This window comes from Gorilla gorilla, chromosome 15, assembly GCF_029281585.2.
Source record: "Gorilla gorilla gorilla isolate KB3781 chromosome 15, NHGRI_mGorGor1-v2.1_pri, whole genome shotgun sequence".
Lineage (NCBI taxonomy): Eukaryota > Metazoa > Chordata > Mammalia > Primates > Hominidae > Gorilla > Gorilla gorilla.
In genome coordinates this window covers 87,181,512-87,201,500 of record NC_073239.2, presented here as the reverse complement: position 1 = coordinate 87,201,500, position 19,989 = coordinate 87,181,512, and the positions used below count along the sequence as shown (strand labels likewise).

General features: G+C 43.3%; 2 long non-coding RNA genes across 2 annotated transcripts in view; one reads left to right on the top strand and one right to left on the bottom strand.

The window, feature by feature from the left end:
• The window catches only part of LOC109023261 (uncharacterized), a 59,034-nt gene that overhangs the window by 12,126 nt on the left and 26,919 nt on the right, over positions 1-19,989 (bottom strand). The window contains exon 3 of the long non-coding RNA XR_008671550.2: positions 11,015-11,104. This is a non-coding gene — a long non-coding RNA (uncharacterized lncRNA). The remainder of the gene's footprint in view (positions 1-11,014; positions 11,105-19,989) is intronic.
• On the top strand, positions 967-9,374 carry LOC129526796 (uncharacterized). The gene is made up of 3 exons (XR_008671549.2): positions 967-1,208; positions 3,512-3,612; positions 8,702-9,374. It is a non-coding gene; the product is annotated as an uncharacterized lncRNA (long non-coding RNA).

The window sequence follows — 19,989 nt, the reverse complement described above, 5'->3', positions numbered from 1 at the left end:
ATCACACAAGCAAAGATTATTCTGTATTAGGCTAGGTTTATAGTTTTGTAACCCCTGTGCCAAATTCTGACACCTCATATTATTTGGTAGGGATAAGTATGAAATTGCTTAATAAATGCAAATAAAAATGTATGCTGGCAATTCTTCAGACATTTCTAATACTACTTTACCAATAATTTTAAAGCTAGTTTATTTATTAATGATTTTAAGTCTCATAAACTTGAAAAAGCATTTGACTAGTCTTTCCTTTTTCTGATAAAGTATTTAAGTGCTTTTATTTTTATTTAGCCAATTAATTAGACCTCTCATATATTTTCAGTAGTGAAATGTTGTGTACACAACACATAAATACATAGATGTATTAGGCTTGCTGATAGAAGAATATCTTATAGATTAATAAAGACCTTTTTCCCCTCATCTTAGACTTTCAGATTCTTGATAACCTGTTTCACAACTCTAGGCAGTTGTCAGATAAAAAGCCTTAAATTTGCATATTAAAGGAAACAACTCAGGTGAAAATCAAATAGCAAAATTTACATCATAAGGTACAGAAAGAAAAAGGCTGGTGGTGCTAGAGGAACATTAAAGATGGATGCCAAATCAAACATAACATAGAAATCTATCGTAGGATTGTATAAGGAGACCAACTTTATTTAGACAGGAACTATCTGTCAGGCCTCTGAGCCTAAGCCAAGCCATCGCATCTTCTGTGACTTGCACGTATATGCCTAGATGGTTTGAAGTAACTGAAGAATCACAAAAGAAGTGAAAATGCCCTGCCCTGCCTTAACTGATGACATTGTCTTGCAAAATTCCTTCTCCTGGCTCATCCTGGCTCAAAAGCTCCCCTACTGAGCACCTTGTGACCCCCACTCTGCCCGCCAAAGAACAACCCCCTTTGACTGTAATTTTCCTTTATCTACCCAAATCCTATAAAACAGCCCCGCCCTTATCTCCCTTCACTGACTCTTTTTGGACTCAGTCCGCCTGCACCCAGGTGAAATAGCCATGTTGCTCACACAAAGACTGTTTGGTGGTTTCTTCACATGGACGCACATGAAATTCAGTGCCATGACTCGGATCGGGAGACCTCCCTTGGGAGATCAATCCCCTGTCCTCCTGCTCTTTGCTCCGTGAGAAAGATCCACCTACGACCTCAGGTCCTCAGACCAACCAGCCCAAGAAACATCTCACCAATTTCAAATCCGGTAAGCGGCCTCTTTTTACTCTCTTCTCCAACCTCCCTCACTATCCCTCAACCTCTTTCTCCTTTCAATCTTGGCACCACACTTCAATCTCTCCCTTCTTTTAATTTCAATTCCTTTCATTTTCTGGTAGAGACAAAGGATACACGTTTTATCCGTGGACCCAAAACTCCGGCGCCGGTCACGGACTGGGAAGGCAGCCTTCCCTTGGTGTTTAAATCATTGCAGGGACGCCTCTGATTATTCACCCACGTTTCAGAGGTGTCAGACCACGCAGGGACGCCTGCCTTGGTCCTTCACCCTTAGCGGCAAGTCCCGCTTTTCTGGGGGAGGGGCAAGTACCCCAACCCCTTCTGTGTCTCTACCCCTTCTCCGCCGTTCTGGGGGGCAAGAAACCCCCAACCCCTTCTCCTTCACCCTTAGCAAGTTCCGCTTTTCTGGAGGAAGGGCAAGTACCCCAACCTCGTATCTCTGTGCCCCGTTCCCTTATTTCCATGCCCTGACCTCTTATCTCTGCACCCAATCCCTTATTTCTGTGCCCTGACCTCTTATCTCTGTGCCCCAATCCCTTATTTCCACGCCCCAACCTCTTATCTCTGTGCCCCAATCCCTTATTTCTGTGCCCCAACCCCTTTCCCGCTTTTCTGGAGGGTAAGAACCCCCGAACCCCTTCCCTCCTTGTCTCTACTCTCTCTTTTCTCTAGGCTTGCCTCCTTCACTATGGGCAACCTTCCACCCTCCATTCCTCCTTCTTCTCCCTTAGCCTGTGTTCTCAAGAACTCAAAACCTCTTCAACTCACACCTGACCTAAAACCTAAACCCCTTATTTTCTTCTGCAACACTGCTTGGCCCCAATACAAACTTGGCAATGGCTCTAAATGGCCAGAAAATGGCACTTTCGATTTCTCCACCCTACAAGACCTAAATAATTTTTGTTGAAAAATAGGCAAATGGACTGAGGTGCCTTATGTCCAGGCATTTTTCACACTTCGTCCCCTCCCTAGTCTCTGGTTCCCAATGCGATTCCTCCCAAATCCTCCTTCTTTCCCTCCCGCCTGTCCCCTCAGTCCCAAACCCAGTGTCACTGAGTCTTTCCAGTCTTCCTTTTCTACAGACCCATCTGACCTTTCCCCTCCTCCCCAGGCTGCTGGTCACCAGGCCAAGCTAAGTCCCAATTCTTCCTCAGCCTCTGCTCCTCCCACCCTATAATCCTTCTATCACCTCCCCTCCTCACACCCGGTCCGGCTTACAGTTTAGTTTGCGACTTGTTCTTCCCCACCTGCCCAACAATTTCCTCTTAGAGAGGTGGCGGGAGCTGAAGGCATAGTCAACGTACATGTACCTTTTTCTCTATCAGACCTCTCTCAGATCAGTCAGCGTTTAGGCTCTTTCTCATCAGACCCCACTAAATATATACAGGAATTCCAATATCTCTCTGTCCTACGGTTTAACCTGGAGTGACTTAAAAGTCATCCTGACTTCTACCCTCCCCCTAGATGAAAGGGAAAGAGTTTTTTCTCTAGCCCAATCTCACGCTAATAACCACCAACTTCACGAGCCAGACCTCCAGGAAGGCATGAGAGCAGTTCCCCAAGAGGATCCCCAATAGAACTATCAGGCAAATTCCCCAGGTATAGCTAGGCAAGATTACATGATTTCCTGCCTAGTTGAAGGGCTTAAAAAGGCAGCTTACAAAGCTGTTAATTATGACAAGCTTAAAGAAACTACCCAAGGTAAAGACGAAAACCCAGCTCAGTTCATGGCCCACTTAGCAGCAACCCTTAGACGCTATACTGCCCTAGACCCAGAAAAGCCCGAAGGCCGCCTTGTTGTTAATATGCATTTTATCACCAAACCCACTCCTGACATTAAGAAAAAACTTCAGAAATTAGAATCTGGCCCTCAAACCCCACAACAGGAATTAATCAACCTCACCTTCAAAGTGTACAATAATAGAGAGGAAGCAGCCAGACGGCAATGCATTTCTGAGTTAAAATTACTTGCCTCTGCTGTGAGACAAAACCCGGCCACACCTCCAGCATACAAGAACTTCAAAATGTCTAAGCCGCACACGCCTAAGCCACAGCAGTCAAGCATTCCTACAAGACTTCCTCCATCAGGATCTTGCTTCAAGTGCCAGAAATCTGGCCACTAGGCCAAAGAATGCCCGCAGCCCAGGATTCCTCCCAAGCCATGTCCCATCTGTGCAGGGACTCACTAGAAGAGAGACTGCCCAGCTCGCCCGGCAGCCACTCCTAGAGCCCCTAAAGCTCTAGCCCAAGGCTCTCTTACTGACTCCTTCCCAGATCTGCTTGGCTTAGCGACTGAAGATTGATGCTGCCTGATCGCCTCGGAAGCCCCTAGACCATCATGGATGCCGAGCTTCAGGTAACTCTCACAGTAGAAGGTAAGTCCATCCCCTGTCTAATTGATATGAAGGCTACCCACGCCATGTTGCCTTCTTTTCAAAGGCCTGTTTCCCTTGCCCCGATAACTGTTGTAAGTATTGACGGCCAAGCTTCAAACCCCTGAAAACTCCCCCACTCTAGTGCCAACTTGGACAACACTCTTTCATGCACTCTTTTTTAGTTATCCCCACCTGCCCAGTTCCCTTATTAGGACAAGATATTTTAACCAAATTATCTGCTTCCCTGACTATTCCTGGACTACAGCCACATCTCATTGCCACCCTTCTCCCCAATCCAAACCCTCCTTTGCGTCTTCCTCTCGTATCCCCCCACCTTAACCCACAAGTATAAGACATCTCTACTCCTTCCCTGGCAACCGATCACATGCCCATTACCATCCCATTAAAACCTAATCACCCTTACCCCGCTCAACGCCAATATCCCATCCCACAGCACGCTTTAAAAGGATTAAAGCCTGTTATCACTCACCTGCTACAGCATGGGCTTCTAAAACCTATAAACTCTCCTTACAATTCCCCCATTTTACCTGTCCAAAAACCGGACAAGTCTTACAGATTAGTTCAGGATCTGCGCCTTATCAACCAAATTGTTTTGCCTATCCACCCTGTGGTGCCCAACCCGTACGCTCTTTTGTCCTCAATACCTTCCTCCACAACTCACTATTCAGTTCTTAATCTTAAAGATACTTTTTTCACTATTCCCCTGCACCCCTCGTCCCAGCCTCTCTTTGCTTTCACCTGCACTGACCCTGACACCCATCAGTCCCAGCAGCTTACCTGGGCTGTGCTGCCGCAAGGTTTCAAGGACAGTCCTCATTACTTCAGCCAAGCTCTTTCTCATGATTTACTTTCTTTCCACCCCTCCGCTTCTCACCTTATTCAATATATTGATGACCTTCTTCTTTGTAGCCCCTCCTTTGAATCTTCTCAACAAGACACACTTCTGCTCCTTCAGCATTTATTCTCCAAGGGATATTGGGTATCCCCCTCCAAAGCTCAATTTCTTCTCCATCCGTTACCTACCTTGGCATAATTCTTCATAAAAACACACGTGCTCTCCCTGCTGATTGCGTCCGACTAATCTCTCAAACCCCAACCCCTTCTACAAAACAACAACTCCTTTCCTTCCTCGGCATAGTTAGATACTTTCGCCTTTAGATACCTAGTTTTGCCATCCTAACAAGACCATTATATAAACTCACAAAAAGAAACCTAGCTGACCCCATAGATCCTAAATCCTTTTCCCCACTCCTCTTTCCGTTCCTTGAAGACAGCTTTAGAGACTGCCCCCACTCTAGCTCTCCCTGACTCATCCCAACCCTTTTCATTACACACAGCTGAAGTGCAGGGCTGTGCAGTCACAATTCTTACACACGGACCAGGATTGCGTCCTATAGCCTTTTTGTCCAAACAACTTGACCTTACTGTTTTAAGCTGGCCATTATGTCTCCGTGCAGTGGCTGCTGCCACCCTAATACTTTTAGAGGCCCTTAAAATCACAAACTATGCTCAACTCACTCTCTACAGCTCTCATAATTTCCAAAATCTATTTTCTTCCTCACACCTGACGCATATACTTTCTGCTCCCCGGCTCCTTCAGCTGTACTCACTCTTTGTTGAGTCTCCCACAATTACCATTGTTCCTGGCCCGGACTTCAATCTGGCCTCCCGCATTATTCCGGATACCACACCTGACCCTCATGACTGCATCTCTCTGATCCACCTGACGTTCACCCCATTTCCCACATTTCCTTCTTCCCTGTTTCTCACCCTGATCACACTTGGTTTACTGATGGCAGTTCCACCAGGCCTAATCGCCACACACCAGCAAAGGCAGGCTATGCTACAGTACAAGCCACTAGCCGGCTTCTTAAAACCTCTCATTTCCTTTCCATTGTGGAAATCTATCCTCAAGGAAATAACTTCTCAGTGTTCCATCTGCTATTCTACTACTTCTCAGGGATTATTCACGCCCCCTCCCTTCCCTACACATCCAGCTTGAGGATTTGCCCCACCCAGGACTGGCAAATAGCTTTACTCAACATGCCCCGAGTCAGATAATTAAAATACCTCTTAGTCTAGATAGACACTTTCACTGGATAAGTAGAGGCCTTTCCTACAGGGTCTGAGAAGGCCACCGCAGTCATTTCTTCCCTTCTGTCAAACACAGTTCCTCGGTTTGGCCTTCCTACCTCTATACAGTCTGAAAACAGACCAGCCTTTACTAGTCAAATCACCCAAGCAGTTTCTCAGGCTCTTAGCATTCAGTGGAACCTTCATATCCCTTACCATCCTCAATCTTCAGGAAAGGTAGAACAGACTAATAGTCTTTTAAAGACACACCTCACCAAGCTCAGCCTCCAAATTAAAGATTAGACAGTTTGGGCAAGACTTTTACCTCTTGCCCTTCTCAGAATTAGAGCCTGTCCTCGAGATGCTACAAGGTACAGTCCATTTGAACTTTTATATGGATGCACTTTCTTGCTTGGCCCCAACCTCATCCCAGACACCAGCCCTCTAGGCGACTATCTTCCAGTCCTCCAACAGGCTAGACAGGAAATTCGCCAGGCTGCTAATCTTCTCTTGCCTACTCCAGATCCCCAGCCATATGAAGACACCCTAGCTAGATGATCAGTTCTTAAGAATCTGACCCCTCAAACTCTACAACCTTGATGGACCGGACCCTACTTAGTCATCTATAGTACCCCGACTGCTGTCCGCCTGCAGGATCCTCCCCACTAAGTTCACCGTTCCAGAATAAAGCTGTGTCCATTGGACAGCCAGCCTAATCCCTCCTCTTCCTCCTGGAAGTCGCAAGTACTCTCCCCTACTTCCCTTAAACTCACTGGTATTTCTGAAGAACAGTAATAACCCTTATGAGCCTAATACATCCCTTCATTCTATTAGGTCTGTTTGTCCTTACCCTACTTTTTGCAACAAGGCTTTACGAAGTCACCCCCACCACTTAGGCCGAGCCCCAAAAAAACCTGTCATCCCTACTATTTTCTGTCTAGTCATACTCCTATTCTCCATTCTCAACTACTTATAAATGCCCTACTCTTGTTTACACTGCCAGTTTACACTGTTTCTTCAAGCCATCACAGCTGATATCTCTTGGTGCTATCCCCAAACCGCCACTCTTAATTCCCTCTTAAAGTAGGTAGATGATCTTTGCTGGCAGGGCACCCTCCAATAGTTCCACCTTGATGAAGTTCTATTCTTTACTTTTATACTCACTCTTATTCTCATTCCCATTATTATGCCACCCTTTACCTCTCCCCAGCTATCTCCACCACACTATCAACCTTACCCATTCTCTCCTAGCCGCTTCTAATCCCTCCTTAGCGAACAACTGCTAGCTTTGCATTTCCCTTTCTTCCAGTGCCTACACAGCTGTCCCCGCCTTACAGACAGACTAGGCAACATCTCCTGTCTCCTTACACCTCCGAACTTCCTTTAACAGCCCTCACCTTTACCCTCCTGAAGAACTCATTTACTTTCTAGACAAGTCCAGCAAGACTTCCCCAGACATTTCAGATCAGCAAGCTGCCGCCCTCCTCCGCACTTATTTAAAAAACCTTTCCCCTTATATTAACTCTACTCCCCCCATATTTAGACCTCTCACAACACAAACTACTATTCCTGTGGCCGCTCCTTTAAGTATCTCTCAGCAAAGACCCACTAGAATTCCCCTAGGTAATCTTTCACCTTCTCGATGTTCCTTTACTCTTCATCTCCGAAGCCCAACTACACACATCACTGAAACAATTAGAGCCTTCCAGCTCCATATTACAGACAAACCCTCTATCAATACATACAAACTTAAAAACGTTAGCAGTAATTATTGCTTAAGAAGACACTTACCCTGTATTTCACTCCACCCTTAGCTACCTTCCCCTTGCTCATCAGACTCTCCTCCCAGGCCCTCTTCTTGTTTACTTATACCCAGCCCCGAAAATAACAGTGAAAAGTTGCTCATAGATACTCAATGTTTTCTCATACACCATGAAAATCGAACCTCCCCCTCTACGCAGTTACCCCATCAGTCCCCATTACAACCTCTGACAGCTGCCGCCCTAGCTGGATCCCTAGGAGTCTAGGACAAGACACCCCTTTCAGCACTCCTTCTCACCTTTTTACTTTACATCTCCAGTTTTGCCTCGCACAAGGTCTCTTCTTCCTCTGTAGATCCTCTACCTACATGTGTCTACCTGCTAATTAGACAGGCACATGCACACTAGTTTTCCTTACCCCCAAAATTCAATTTGCAAATAGGACTGAAGAGCTCCCTGTTCCCCTCATGACACCGACATGACAAAAAAGAGTTATTCCACTAATTCCCTTGATAGTCAGTTTAAGACTTTCTGCCTCCACTATTGCTCTCAGTACTGAAATAGCAGGCATTTCAACCTCTGTCACAACCTTCCGTAGCCTGTCTAATGACTTCTCTGCTAGCATCACAGACATATCACAAACTTTATCAGCTCTCCAGGCCCAAGTTGACTCTTTAGCTGCAGTTGTCCTCCAAAACCGCCGAGGCCTTGACTTACTCACTGCCGAAAAAGGAAGACGCTGTATTTTCTTAAATGAAGAGTGTTGTTTTTACCTAAATCAATCTGGCCTGGTGTATGACAACATAAAAAAACTCAAAGATAAAGCCCAAAAACTTGCCAGCCAAGCAAGTAATTACGCTGAACCCCCTTAGGCACTCTCTAATTAGATTTCCTAGGTCCTCCCAATTCTTAGTCCTTTGATACCCATTTTTCTCCTTTTATTCAGAACTTCTATCTTCCGTTTAGTTTCTCAATTCATCCAAAACCGTATCCAGGCCATCACCAATCATTCTATATGACAAATGTTTCTTCTAACATCCCCACAATATCACCCCTTACCACAGGATCTCCCTTCAGCTTAATCTCTCCCACTCTAGGTTCCCACGCTGCCCCTAATCCCACTTAAAGCAGCCCTGAGAAACATCGCTTATTCTCTCTCTCCATACCACCCCCCTAAATTTTCGCCGCCCTAACACTTCAACACTATTTTGTTTCATTTTTCTAATTAATATAAGGCAGGAATGTCAGGCCTCTGAGCCCAAGCCAAGCCATCGCATCCCCTGTGACTTGCACGTATTCGCCCAGATGGCCTGAAGTAACTGAAGAATCACAAAAGAAGTGAAAATGCCCTGCCCTGCCTTAACTGATGACATTGTCTTGTGAAATTCCTTCTCCTGGCTCATCCTGGCTCAAAAGCTCCCCTACTGAGCACCTTGTGACCCCCACTCTGCCCACCAGAGAACAACCCCCCTTTGACTGTAATTTTCCTTTATCTACCTAAATCCTCTAAAACAGCCCCACCCTTATCTCCCTTCACTGACTCTCTTTTTGGACTCAGCCCGCCTGTACCCAGGTGAAATAAACAGCCATCTTGCTCACACAAAGCCTGTCTGGTGGTCTCTTCACACGAACGCGCATGAAACTATTTTTTAACTGGATCTCTGAGCTCTGAGCAGAGGAATTATTTTGAGGTTAGACCATGTGATGCTTTTACAGTACACTTAAAAAATTTTTTTTAACAAAGACATTTCTAAGTGTCTAAATTATACCCTTCCTTAAAAACCCCAGAGTAGCCTCTGTTGCAATAGCTGTTAATGAAGAAAACAAAATCCATTCAACTGAGAGGAAAAAACTTTTGCTCAAAAATAAGACAGGGTCTTAGGAGGACAAAAAATAACCCCATGAAGGCCTTTTAAGTACTAACACGCACACACACACACACACACACACATATCTTGGATATCAGCTTTTAATTAAGATGACTTTTAACCATTGAGCTCCTTTGAAAAAAATCTTTTTAAATCTCATTACTATATTCCAGCTAGGAAAAATTGCTGCTATTTCAGCAGTACCAAGTATCAAACCGGAAAAAGTTTGATTTAGGAACCAAACCCAGGCTGTTGTGGTGGAAAAAAAAAGAAGGCAGAACCTTAGCTATCAAACTGCGGTACGGGGCAATATCCATTTCAGTTTGTCCTAGCTAGCAAAAAGGTGGCCTTGTTATGTAAATAAAGCTCCTGTAGTAGTCAAAATAAACAACCTTTCCTCTTTTTGTTTTCCTTGGTTGGCCATTTTTCTCCCCCACCACACCACCCTTTTTTGTGTGTATGGGAATTTAGCCACTTCAGAGGCCTTGTTCCCCATAATTTGGAACTTCCTTTGGATTTGATAAAGTCAGATAGAGTTGATCAAACCCAATGGGAAAAAGACCAAAACAACAAAAAAACAGTTAAGCAAAACAAACGATGGCACAACTTATAAGATCACTGAGTGCTCTAATGGTAAGGAGAAATTAAGAGTAGCTGGTTGTTAGTCTTAAATTTAACCAAGACAAACCCTAATTCAGGTACTTACCTAGGGATGGGTCTCAGGCTGTAGACTGCTCTCTACCATCCTAGAAGCAGGAAAAAAACCTCATCTTCCCTGTCGGAAGCGAGCTCAAACTCCATAAAGGAATTACCTGCCTTCCATCATCATGGAAACAGGAAATCTTGCCTGCCTTGTTGGAAGCAAGTAAAACTCCAAAAAAGAGGAGTTGTATTAGCTTAGTGATTTGGGGACCCAAGATTTATTTTCCTTTCACATGCTTTATTGGCAATAAAAACATTACAGATTCTGGACTGAATAAAATATTAGGACAACACTGGTCTGGCAGATCAGGAGGCTTCTATCATGGACAAATTCCAGCACAGAAGAGATGGCAAGGATTAATTAATGTGAGAGCTATTAACTGAGTGATTACCATGAGCCAAGCAACAGTCTCCCATTTGGAATACAACAATGTTAAGAACAGAAAAAGATCCCTGACTTCATGGGCCTTATATTCTCACAGACAGATATAGACGTTAAGCAATAAATATATAAATAAGTAAATTCTTATTAGAATTAGTATATTAGAAAGTGATAAGTGTTATAGCAAAAACTAAAAAACGATGACGAAATTTGAAAGCTTGTAGGGGGAGGGAACAGCAGGTTACAATTTTAAATAGGGTGCTCAGGGTAGGCCTCATTGAGAGGATGGTATTTTAGCAAGCACCTGAAGAAAGTAAGGGAGGTAGCCATGTGCAAAGCTGGAGCAAGTGGGGTCCAGGCAGAGGAAACAGTCAGTGCAAATGTCCTGAAATGGGAGTGTAATTGAAGGAACATATCAGGCAAGTAGGACTGAAACCAAGTGAGTCAGGGAGAAAGATGAAGTGAGGTAGAGGGAGGAGGGGGGTGCAGATCATAGGCTTTGTTGGCCATTTTAAGTCCTTTGGCTTTTCTCTGAAGGGAATGGTGAGCTATTTATTGGAGAGTTTTGAGCAGAAGAATGACATAATCTGACTTACATCATACAAGTATCTCTTTGGCTCTGCTAGGTTGAGGCATGCATTTGACTTGAACCAAAGCTCTCCTTCAGATGATCTTACATTTCACATCTAGATAAGGAAACAAACAAATGAAATATGGAGATGTGTCACAAGCAGCAGGAGAAGGAAAGTTAAAAACCAGCTAGGGGCTGCTCTGCCTATGGAGTAGCCATTCTTTATCCCTTTACTTTTCTAACAAATTTTCTTTCACTAAAAACAAACAAACAGCTAGCGAGTCAGCTATGGAGAGGCTTGTTTTGAATAATCCCATGCAGAAATTCCAGAAATGTTTCCCAACATGTAATAAGCTTTTTTTGCAGTGATTGTCAATTTTTGTGCCCTAGAAAGTGTGCCTACTTCAAGAGAGCCACTCCAAGGATGTTAAACAGGCCCTACTTGGCAGAGTACAGGCTCCTCTAGTGGGCAACACAGAGCCAGAGGCCTTAACACCTCAGCTCACCTTTTTTTTTTTTTGGCTCATTACAGTTGCTTTTTTTCCTAAACACGAAAGAAACTGCCTTCCAACAAGCAAAATATACCTCAAAACTCATTCACAGCACCAACTCGATCAAGGCACTGGCACAGAACACTTTTATTAAAATCATCTACATCATCATTCACTCAAAGGACATTCATCAAACACTTGCCATATGCTAGGGACTTTTCTAGATGCTGGCGATTCAAAGAGGAAGATTCTTTCCTGTCTTCATATTGCTTATACTTTAGTCAAAGCACCAATTTATATGTTAAAAGTGTTTATAAGTGCCTTTCTAGATATAGGAGTCAAAGGCTCTGAGGAGAGAGTAATTTACATTGTCTGAAGAATGGGGAAAACGTCATGAACCTGATTTCACTAGAGCTGCATTTTGAAGTTGAGGAAATTCATGGTATACTCAGGAAATGTTGTCTTCCCTAGGATGGAATATGAAGTTAATGGGAAACAGTGGCAGAAAGGCAGATCAACATCATATTACAAGGGGCCTTAAATTCCTTGCTAAGAAAATCAGAGTGAACACTTTCAGGCAAAAGCAGAAGAATCCCATAATTATTTATCTCTCTTAGGTAACTTTCAGCAGTGTCAAAGGTAGACTTGAGAATCACAGTGAAGTTTCTTTTTTCTCTGTTTTAACCCAGTAATCATGGGTGTAGAGATCAGGAGTTTCTCCTCTGGAGACTCAATGGGGGTCCACTCTAATAGGTGGAAAGACAAGGGATTAAAACAGAAACCTTTCAATGGCAATAGAGAAGCTGGGACAGATGAAAAGACTTCAGGGATACAGCATGGTAAATATGTCACTTGCACTCTGTATGATTGTCACCCCAAATAATAGGTGAGGCTCTGACTCCCCCTGGCAAATGGCATGTGTTGGGGCTGTTTCCTAACCTAACACTGTAGACAAACGTTCATTCAGGTGCCCATTAGATTACTAGATTCTTTAAGACAGGGATCATATCTTTTCATCTTGGTATTCCTAAAGCCTTCCAATCACAGGGCACAAGGCGGGCTGGATGTTCATTGAATGAATGGAAAATAGGCATTCCTAGACGAAGATGACACACCATTTCTAAGTGTAAGCATTCACTGTTGCTTTTTTTCTTTTTCTTTTCTTTTTTTTTGAGACCGAGTCTTGCTCTGTTGCCCAGGCTGGACTGCAGTGGCTCGATCTCAACTCACTGCAACCTCCGCCTCCTGTGTTCCAGCGATTCTCCTGCCTCAGCCTCCCAAAGTGCTGGGATTACAGCTGTGCACCACCACACCCGGCTAAGTTTTGTATTTTTAGTAGAGGTGGAGTTTTGCCATGTTGGCCAGGCTGGTCTCGAACTCCTGACCTCAGGTAATCCACCCACCACGCCTGCTGGGATTTCAGGTGTGAACGACCGTGCCTGGCTTTAGTGTAAGCATTTGCATTAATGGTTCAATGATAGCAAGACATTATGTTTGTTGATCAGGGTTCAACCTAACCTTTCCTCACATTTTTATAAATAGCTTTTATTAATTTGCTAAACTTCCCATCTGACAAATAGCCATAGAGGCTAGAGTACTAGCTTCAAAGTACCTTTTTTCCTTAGCTGATTTTACCGAGTGGCTATGTGCCTTGGAGTGTTCTGAGAAGATGTTAGAAAAGGGGAAGTACCGGTTTCCGTATCAATTGGATGGTGACAGCGAACGTGATTCAAGTCCCTAAATCTCAACTACATGTAGGCATTCCGGAATGAAAACGCTGACATTCCAATTTCCGGCTGGACCCGCAATATGTTACGGTGGATCGATTGCTTTTGCCTGGCAGATGCCTCTTAGGAGAGGGTTGGGTTCCCAGAGGGAGCTTCTCTGGGAGGTAAAATCTGGAGACTTAGTTCCACGTGAACAGGTGAAAGCTTTTTTAAAATTTTTTATTGTATTTTATTATTTTATTTTACATTTTTACCTAGCCTCAGAAGTAATCAGGTTCATTTCTGTTGCACTCTGGTAGTTACAAACAACCACTAAGGCCAGCTAAGCCCAGATTCAAGGGTAGGATAATTGAGATTCCACCTCTTGGTGGCAGAATAGCAAGGTTACATAGCATAAAAAATGTGGGATGGAAGCTATCTCTGGAAAATACTATCTGCCATATACACACACATACATGTATATATATTTGTGTGTATATATGTGTGTATTTACATACAGATAGTTTTTCTCTCTAAAGAACAGCAATGTTAGTAAGTTAGTCTGACCTTTATATCTCTGCTCTTTTGTAGGAATCAAAGTTTTTCCCCTATCAGTGCTACTTCCTTTTCTCCCCATTTTTTCTGTGGTAGCCCACATAGCTACTATACACAAAAACATGAAGTAGCCAATTGTGTGGGCAAAATGGCAATTGCCACTTTAATTATTTTTTTGAGACGGAGTCTTGCTCTGTCACCCAGGCTGGAGTGCAGTGGTGCAATCTTGGCTCACTGCAACCTCTGCCTCCCAGGCGCAAGCAATTCTCATGCCTCAGCCTCCTAAGTAGCTGGAATGATAGATGTGTGCCACCACACCTGCCTATTTTTTGTATTTTTAGTGGAGATGGGGTTTCATCATATTGGCCAGGCTGATCTCAAACTCCTAATCTCAACTGAACCTCCTGCCTTGGCTTCCCAAAGTGCTGGGATTACAGGCGTAAGCCACAACGCCTGGCCCATTTGCCACTTTAAATACTTGGATGAGAAGCTAGGCTCATGTCTTTAACCTAGTAAGTGAACCTGTGTAGAGAGGAAAGTGGCCTGGCTTCCCAGCCTCAATCATTAATTAAAAGATGAAGAACAGGGTGCCTTCTTTCTCTATAATGAGTGATACATGTAATCTCAATTTACTGGGATTTCCTTGGAGTCCATTAACAGATTGCCAGTCCTTTTTATCATGTCCTGTTTTCTGAATTCCAACTAGGAAATTTTCCACCATGCATATGTTGCTTTTCACCATTGGATAAACATTCCTTGAAATTATATTGATAGGCAGGTGCAATGTTGAATGTAACAAGGATTTTGATATTGCTATTGTAGTCTCCTAATGTGGGCCTTACGGCCAGCAAGAGAAAGTGCTTCATATTCTAGTTAACTTCGGTTTGCCATAATGTAGTTAGGTTAAGAGAAAGTTTCAGCAGAAAAGTGTAACTCTGTCCACCTCCAAGCTAATCCTACTTTCCATGGACAGTTATGCCCCAGACATGCATATGTACCTCAGTATCTTCTCAGCCCACAGTGCTTCCCAAATTCTACGCGCCGCTTTCTATTTTTTTGCAATGTGTGTGTACCACCCTACTATCTGTATTAGATTTCTATTGTGTTAACAAGCTCTCACAAACTTAGTGGCTAAAACAACACAAATGTATTATTTTACAATTCTTGAAATCAGACATCTGACATAGGTGTCACTGTGCCAAAATAAAGGTGTTGGCAGGGCCGCATCCCTTTCTGGAGAATCAAAGAGAAAATTTCTTTCTTTGCCATTTCCAGCTTCTGGAGGCTGCCCTCATTCTTTGTTTGCATTTCTCTTCTATTTTCAAGGGCAGCAATGGCAAACTGAATCCATCTCACATCACATCACTCTGACCTCCACTTCTGCCTCCCTTTTTCACCTTTAAGGACCTTTATGATTACACTGGGCCCCCCAGGATAATCCAGGATAATCTTCCTATCTTGAAGTCAGCCATCAGCAACCTTAATTCCATCTTCAACCTTAATCCCTTCCTGCCATGTAAAATAACATATTTAGTGTCCAGGGATTATAAGGTAGACATCTGCCTACAACAAGAAGATTTTTATTATTTTGGAGATATATATATCTCAACACACTAAAATACTTGAATAGCAATTATAAAGCCATCTACAAGTTATCACTTAACCCTTAGGTTCTTTTCAACCTTCATAATATCCAAAGCACTACTGTATTAGTCTGTTTTCATGCTGCTGATAGACATATCTGAAACTGGGAACAAAAAGAGGTTCAATTGGACTTTCAGTTCCACATGGCTGGGGAGGCCTCAGAATTGTGGCGGGAGGTGAAAGGCACTTCTTACATGGCAGCGGCAAGAGAAAATGAGGAGGAAGCAAAAGCGGAAACCCCCGATAGACCCAACAGATCTCTTGAGACTTATTCAATATCACCAGAATAGCATGGGAAAGACTGGACCCCATGATTCAATTACTTCCCCCTGGGTCCCTCCCACAACTCATGGGAATTCTGGAAGATACAATTCAAGCTGAGATTTAAATGTGGACACAGCTAAACCATATCAACTATGAACCAATGAGATTTTAAGTAGAATTCTCTACCTGTCAGATAGGCAAAGATGAAAACATTTGACAATGTACATGATTAATGAAAATGTGTAGAAATATGCACATTCACTGTTATTAATTTGATGTAAATTTGATAAGTGTACCAAAAATTTTAAATAGCTATCCTTTTTGGCCTACCATTTCCACCTCTGCAAAGTAAATATTGAGATGTTCTTTACAATATTGTTTGTAATTTTGAAGAAAAGAAAAAAGAGTATCTCTCTATATAAATATATAGATTATATCATAATTTATATATACCATATATGTCTGGCACACATATATCTCTGATATATGTATATAGAGGTATATATAATTATGATATATCTATATGTTAAAATAATACCTATCCCTTTAAAAATGTATGGGTAGAGGACTTCTAGTTTTGTCCAAGGTGGAGTATCCCCATTTATCCCTAGTATCCCCCTTTACAACTAAAAAACCCTGGACTTAACAAATATAGGAAGACTCTGAAAGATGGAAAGATGACAGACTGCCTAGGGACTTCATAAAACTTTATTAAGAACTGAGATGAAGTAATCACCTAGCTTCTGAATAATGGATATTTCTCTCAATTCTTGTTGCATGAAGACATTCTGGTAAATAGCAAAGAGTCTTTTCCAAACAAAAAAAATTCTTAGGGATAAATGGCAAATTCAAATCATCCCAGATCTCTACACATTTACTTCTTAGTTTTGGTGTGGATGCACTTGTGGGATGTGCATCGTAGGATGGCAGAAAACCAGAGATCGTCCCTGGGAAGCCCCAGGCTTCTAAAGAAACGTCCTTATTATAAAACTGTATCCATGTAAGTGAGTGAGAAATATAGCCATCATTTTAATTAACACATCTCTAGTTCTACTTGAAAGGCATTTAAAGAGGCTGGTAGGACACTTGGCTCCCTTAGCAGTTGCTGAGCAAATCCTTTGAAAAGCAGTGGAATTTGAATAGCTCAGAGGATGACAGAGAAGGAACATAAGGATTTTGGAAAAGAAAGATATGAGGAATCCATCATGATCCTTTTTAGCAGGGGATGCCAGGGCAAGGAAAGGAGGTCTCAGTGGATTCTCTGTCTTCCTGGATCATTTTGTTCACCTGTATCATCTACTTAGTTTTTGAAACTCCAATGATTCACTCTGGAATGACTCTGGGAGTCAAGAAGAGTGTATCCACCTGTGTCAAATGCTTCTGAGACATTACATGAGAATAGGATACAGAACTGATCATTGAATTTGGCAACATGGAGGTCATCAGGATCTTTACTGAGGAAGAATAGGCATGAAACCTCGTTGGAGTGGATTGAAGAAAGAATGGGAAGTAAGGAATTGAAAACAGTGGATGTGGGAAACTTCTGAGAAATATTTTGCAGTTAAGGGGGACAGAGAAGTAGAGTGGTGTCCAGAGAGATAAGACTAAGTTGGTTAGGGTCATTGATATGGTTTGGATTTGTGTTCCTACCCAAATCTTATGTTCAACAATTAATTCCCAACATTAATTATAATATTGGAGGTGGGACCGGGTGGGAGGTGACTGGATCATGGGAGTGGATTTCTCATGAATAGTTTAGCACCATCCTCCTTGGTACTGTCCTCGAGATAGTGAGTGAGTTCTCATGAGATCTGATTATTTAAAAGTGTGTAGCACCTCCCACCTTGCCCTCTTGCTTTTGCTCCTGCCATGTGAGACATCTGGTCCCCCTTTGCCTTCTGCCATGATTGGAAGCTCCCTGAGGCCTCCCCAAAAGCAGCAGCCACTACACTTCCTGTGCAGCCTGCAGAACCGTAAGCCAATGAAACATCTTTTGTTTGTAAATTACCCAGTCTCAGGTATTTCTTTAATGTGAGAATGGACGAATACAGTCATATTATGGAGAACCTTTTTTACACTGGCAAAGGGTAACCCTGAAGATGTCAAAATCAGAAAATTTGTTGTAAGTGTAGGTTTGGGCTGGCAGCGATGGCCCATGCCTGTAATCCCAACACTTTGGGAGGCCAAGGCAGGGAGATTGCTTGAGCTCAGGAGTTTGAGGCCAGCCTGGGCAATGTGGTGAGACCCCATCTCTATAAAAAATTTTTTAAATAGGAAGGGTAGGCTTGGAAATGGGAATGTGGCAGGAATAACTTGAAAGAAAGGGTGATGTTGAGAGACTGGTAGAGCAGATGCAGCAGTAGTCCAGGAATAAAGAGGTAAGAATATGAGCCTGGGTGGCAGCCACCAGGATGGAAATTAACAAACAGAAATAAGGGCCATTATAGAAAATGGTGACATTTACTGAAAGACTTTGAGCAGCATGCTCTAATCACTTGCTCAGAGATGAAAATGTGGGGCTGAAAGGGATCTTAGTATAAACTTATTTTACAGAAGGGGAAGAAACAGTTCCAGAGAAAGGGAGAAGTTAAAGCGTATATTTTACATAAAAAGAAATTAAGTGTACACATAAATGTAGCCAGGCACAGTGGCTCACACCTGTAATCCCAGTACAGGGCTAAGGTGGACAGATCACTTGAGCCCAGGAGTTTGTGACAAGCCTGGCAACATAATGAAACCTCGTCTCTACAAAAAATACAATTAGCCAGGCATGGTGGTGCGCTACTTGGGAGGCTGAAGTGGAAGGATCGCTAGAGCCTGGGGAAGTTGAGGCTGCAGTGAGCTATGATCACACCACTGCACTCCAGCCTGGGCTACACAGCAAGACTCTGTCTCAAAAGAGTTAATGAAAGTATACACATAAATTTACATATATGTGTGTGTGTGTTCAGAGCATACTTGTCGCTGAGAACATCCCTGTTAGGGGTCCTGGATGAGATTGTCTGAGCACTTTGCTTCTTGGTCTTCAACATTCCCCCATTGCAAAGGGCAGGACTTAAGGATTTCCCCATTTGTGTCTCTTACATGGACCCCAAAGGGCAGGACCATTGTACACATTATCAAAAGTTGCCCTTTGCTCTGGTGAATGTCAGCTTAAACTGCTGGGCTCTTGGGCCTTTGCTCTGCAGTTCTACCCTATGGTCATCTTGAATTTGTCAGCTTTCACACTCTCCTCTACGCTTCTCTTGTCCTCAGCCCACCAACTCTCCTGACATTCCTTCGTGTTGGTGCTGGCTTGCTCTCTGCCTCCAAAGCTATTTGGAGTTCAGGCACCTGCCCTCCTTGTTGCTACCACCCAGAGATGCTCACTTCTGAATTAGCTCTGTTTGTAAAGAAGCACTACTTAGCTCTTTTGAAAGGGGAGCTGCTCAGGCTCTGGCGGCACAGCACTTTAATGTTTCATGTTTCCCACATTCTGCTCTTCCTGGGTGCACAGATGCTTCCTTAAAGGGACGGGGGAGGCTGAGTGAAGGCACGCTCAAGGGCAGACTCACATGGCATTGGGCACACTGCCATTGCCACTCAGGCATCACAGTTAACTCCAACACAGGATGTCTAGTTCCTTCATTGCTTACGGAGACCTGCTTTCCCTCCCTCTAGCTTGGCTACTCTCACCATCAGGTAGGAATGAATATATTTTAACTCTAAGTGTAAACCCCAATAGTTATTTCCCAGAGGCCTCTGAGCTGCACATAAAACCCAGAATATGGCTAGTCTTATGTTGTGTAGAATCATCCATTCAAGGACAATTAAAAGAAACGTTGTCAGGAAGCCTCCTCTCACCTGGCACTCATCTACTACCTTGGGCAAGTTATTTAACCATTCCAGGTCTCAAGTTCCTCACCTGGTGAGGATGAAGTGAATAAATATAGATAAAGCATTCAGAACAACGTCTGGCATTTTGGCTCTGTTCCAAATAAGGAGAGGGTTATAATCACATGTGTATACTGCACATCAAACATTTACATACACGCACAGCCACTTCGATTGACAGAGATCCACTTGGCCAGAGCCTTAAAAAGTGAAACTGGAGTTTAGGTGAAAATGTTTCCAGATGCTGCCACTCCTTTCTCATTTGTTTTTTTTTTGTTGTTGTTGTTTGTTTCCTGGATGCCGGGCGTATGAGTGCTGCCTATAGGAAGATTCTGCACTGCTCTTAGCCAGGAGAAAGAAGGCAAGTGACACTAGGGCAGGAAAGCTTGCTGAGGAGAGGTAGGGAACATCTGAATGCTAACAGCCAAGGACTGCTGTTTGAGATCTCCCTGTCACATTGGTTGCTT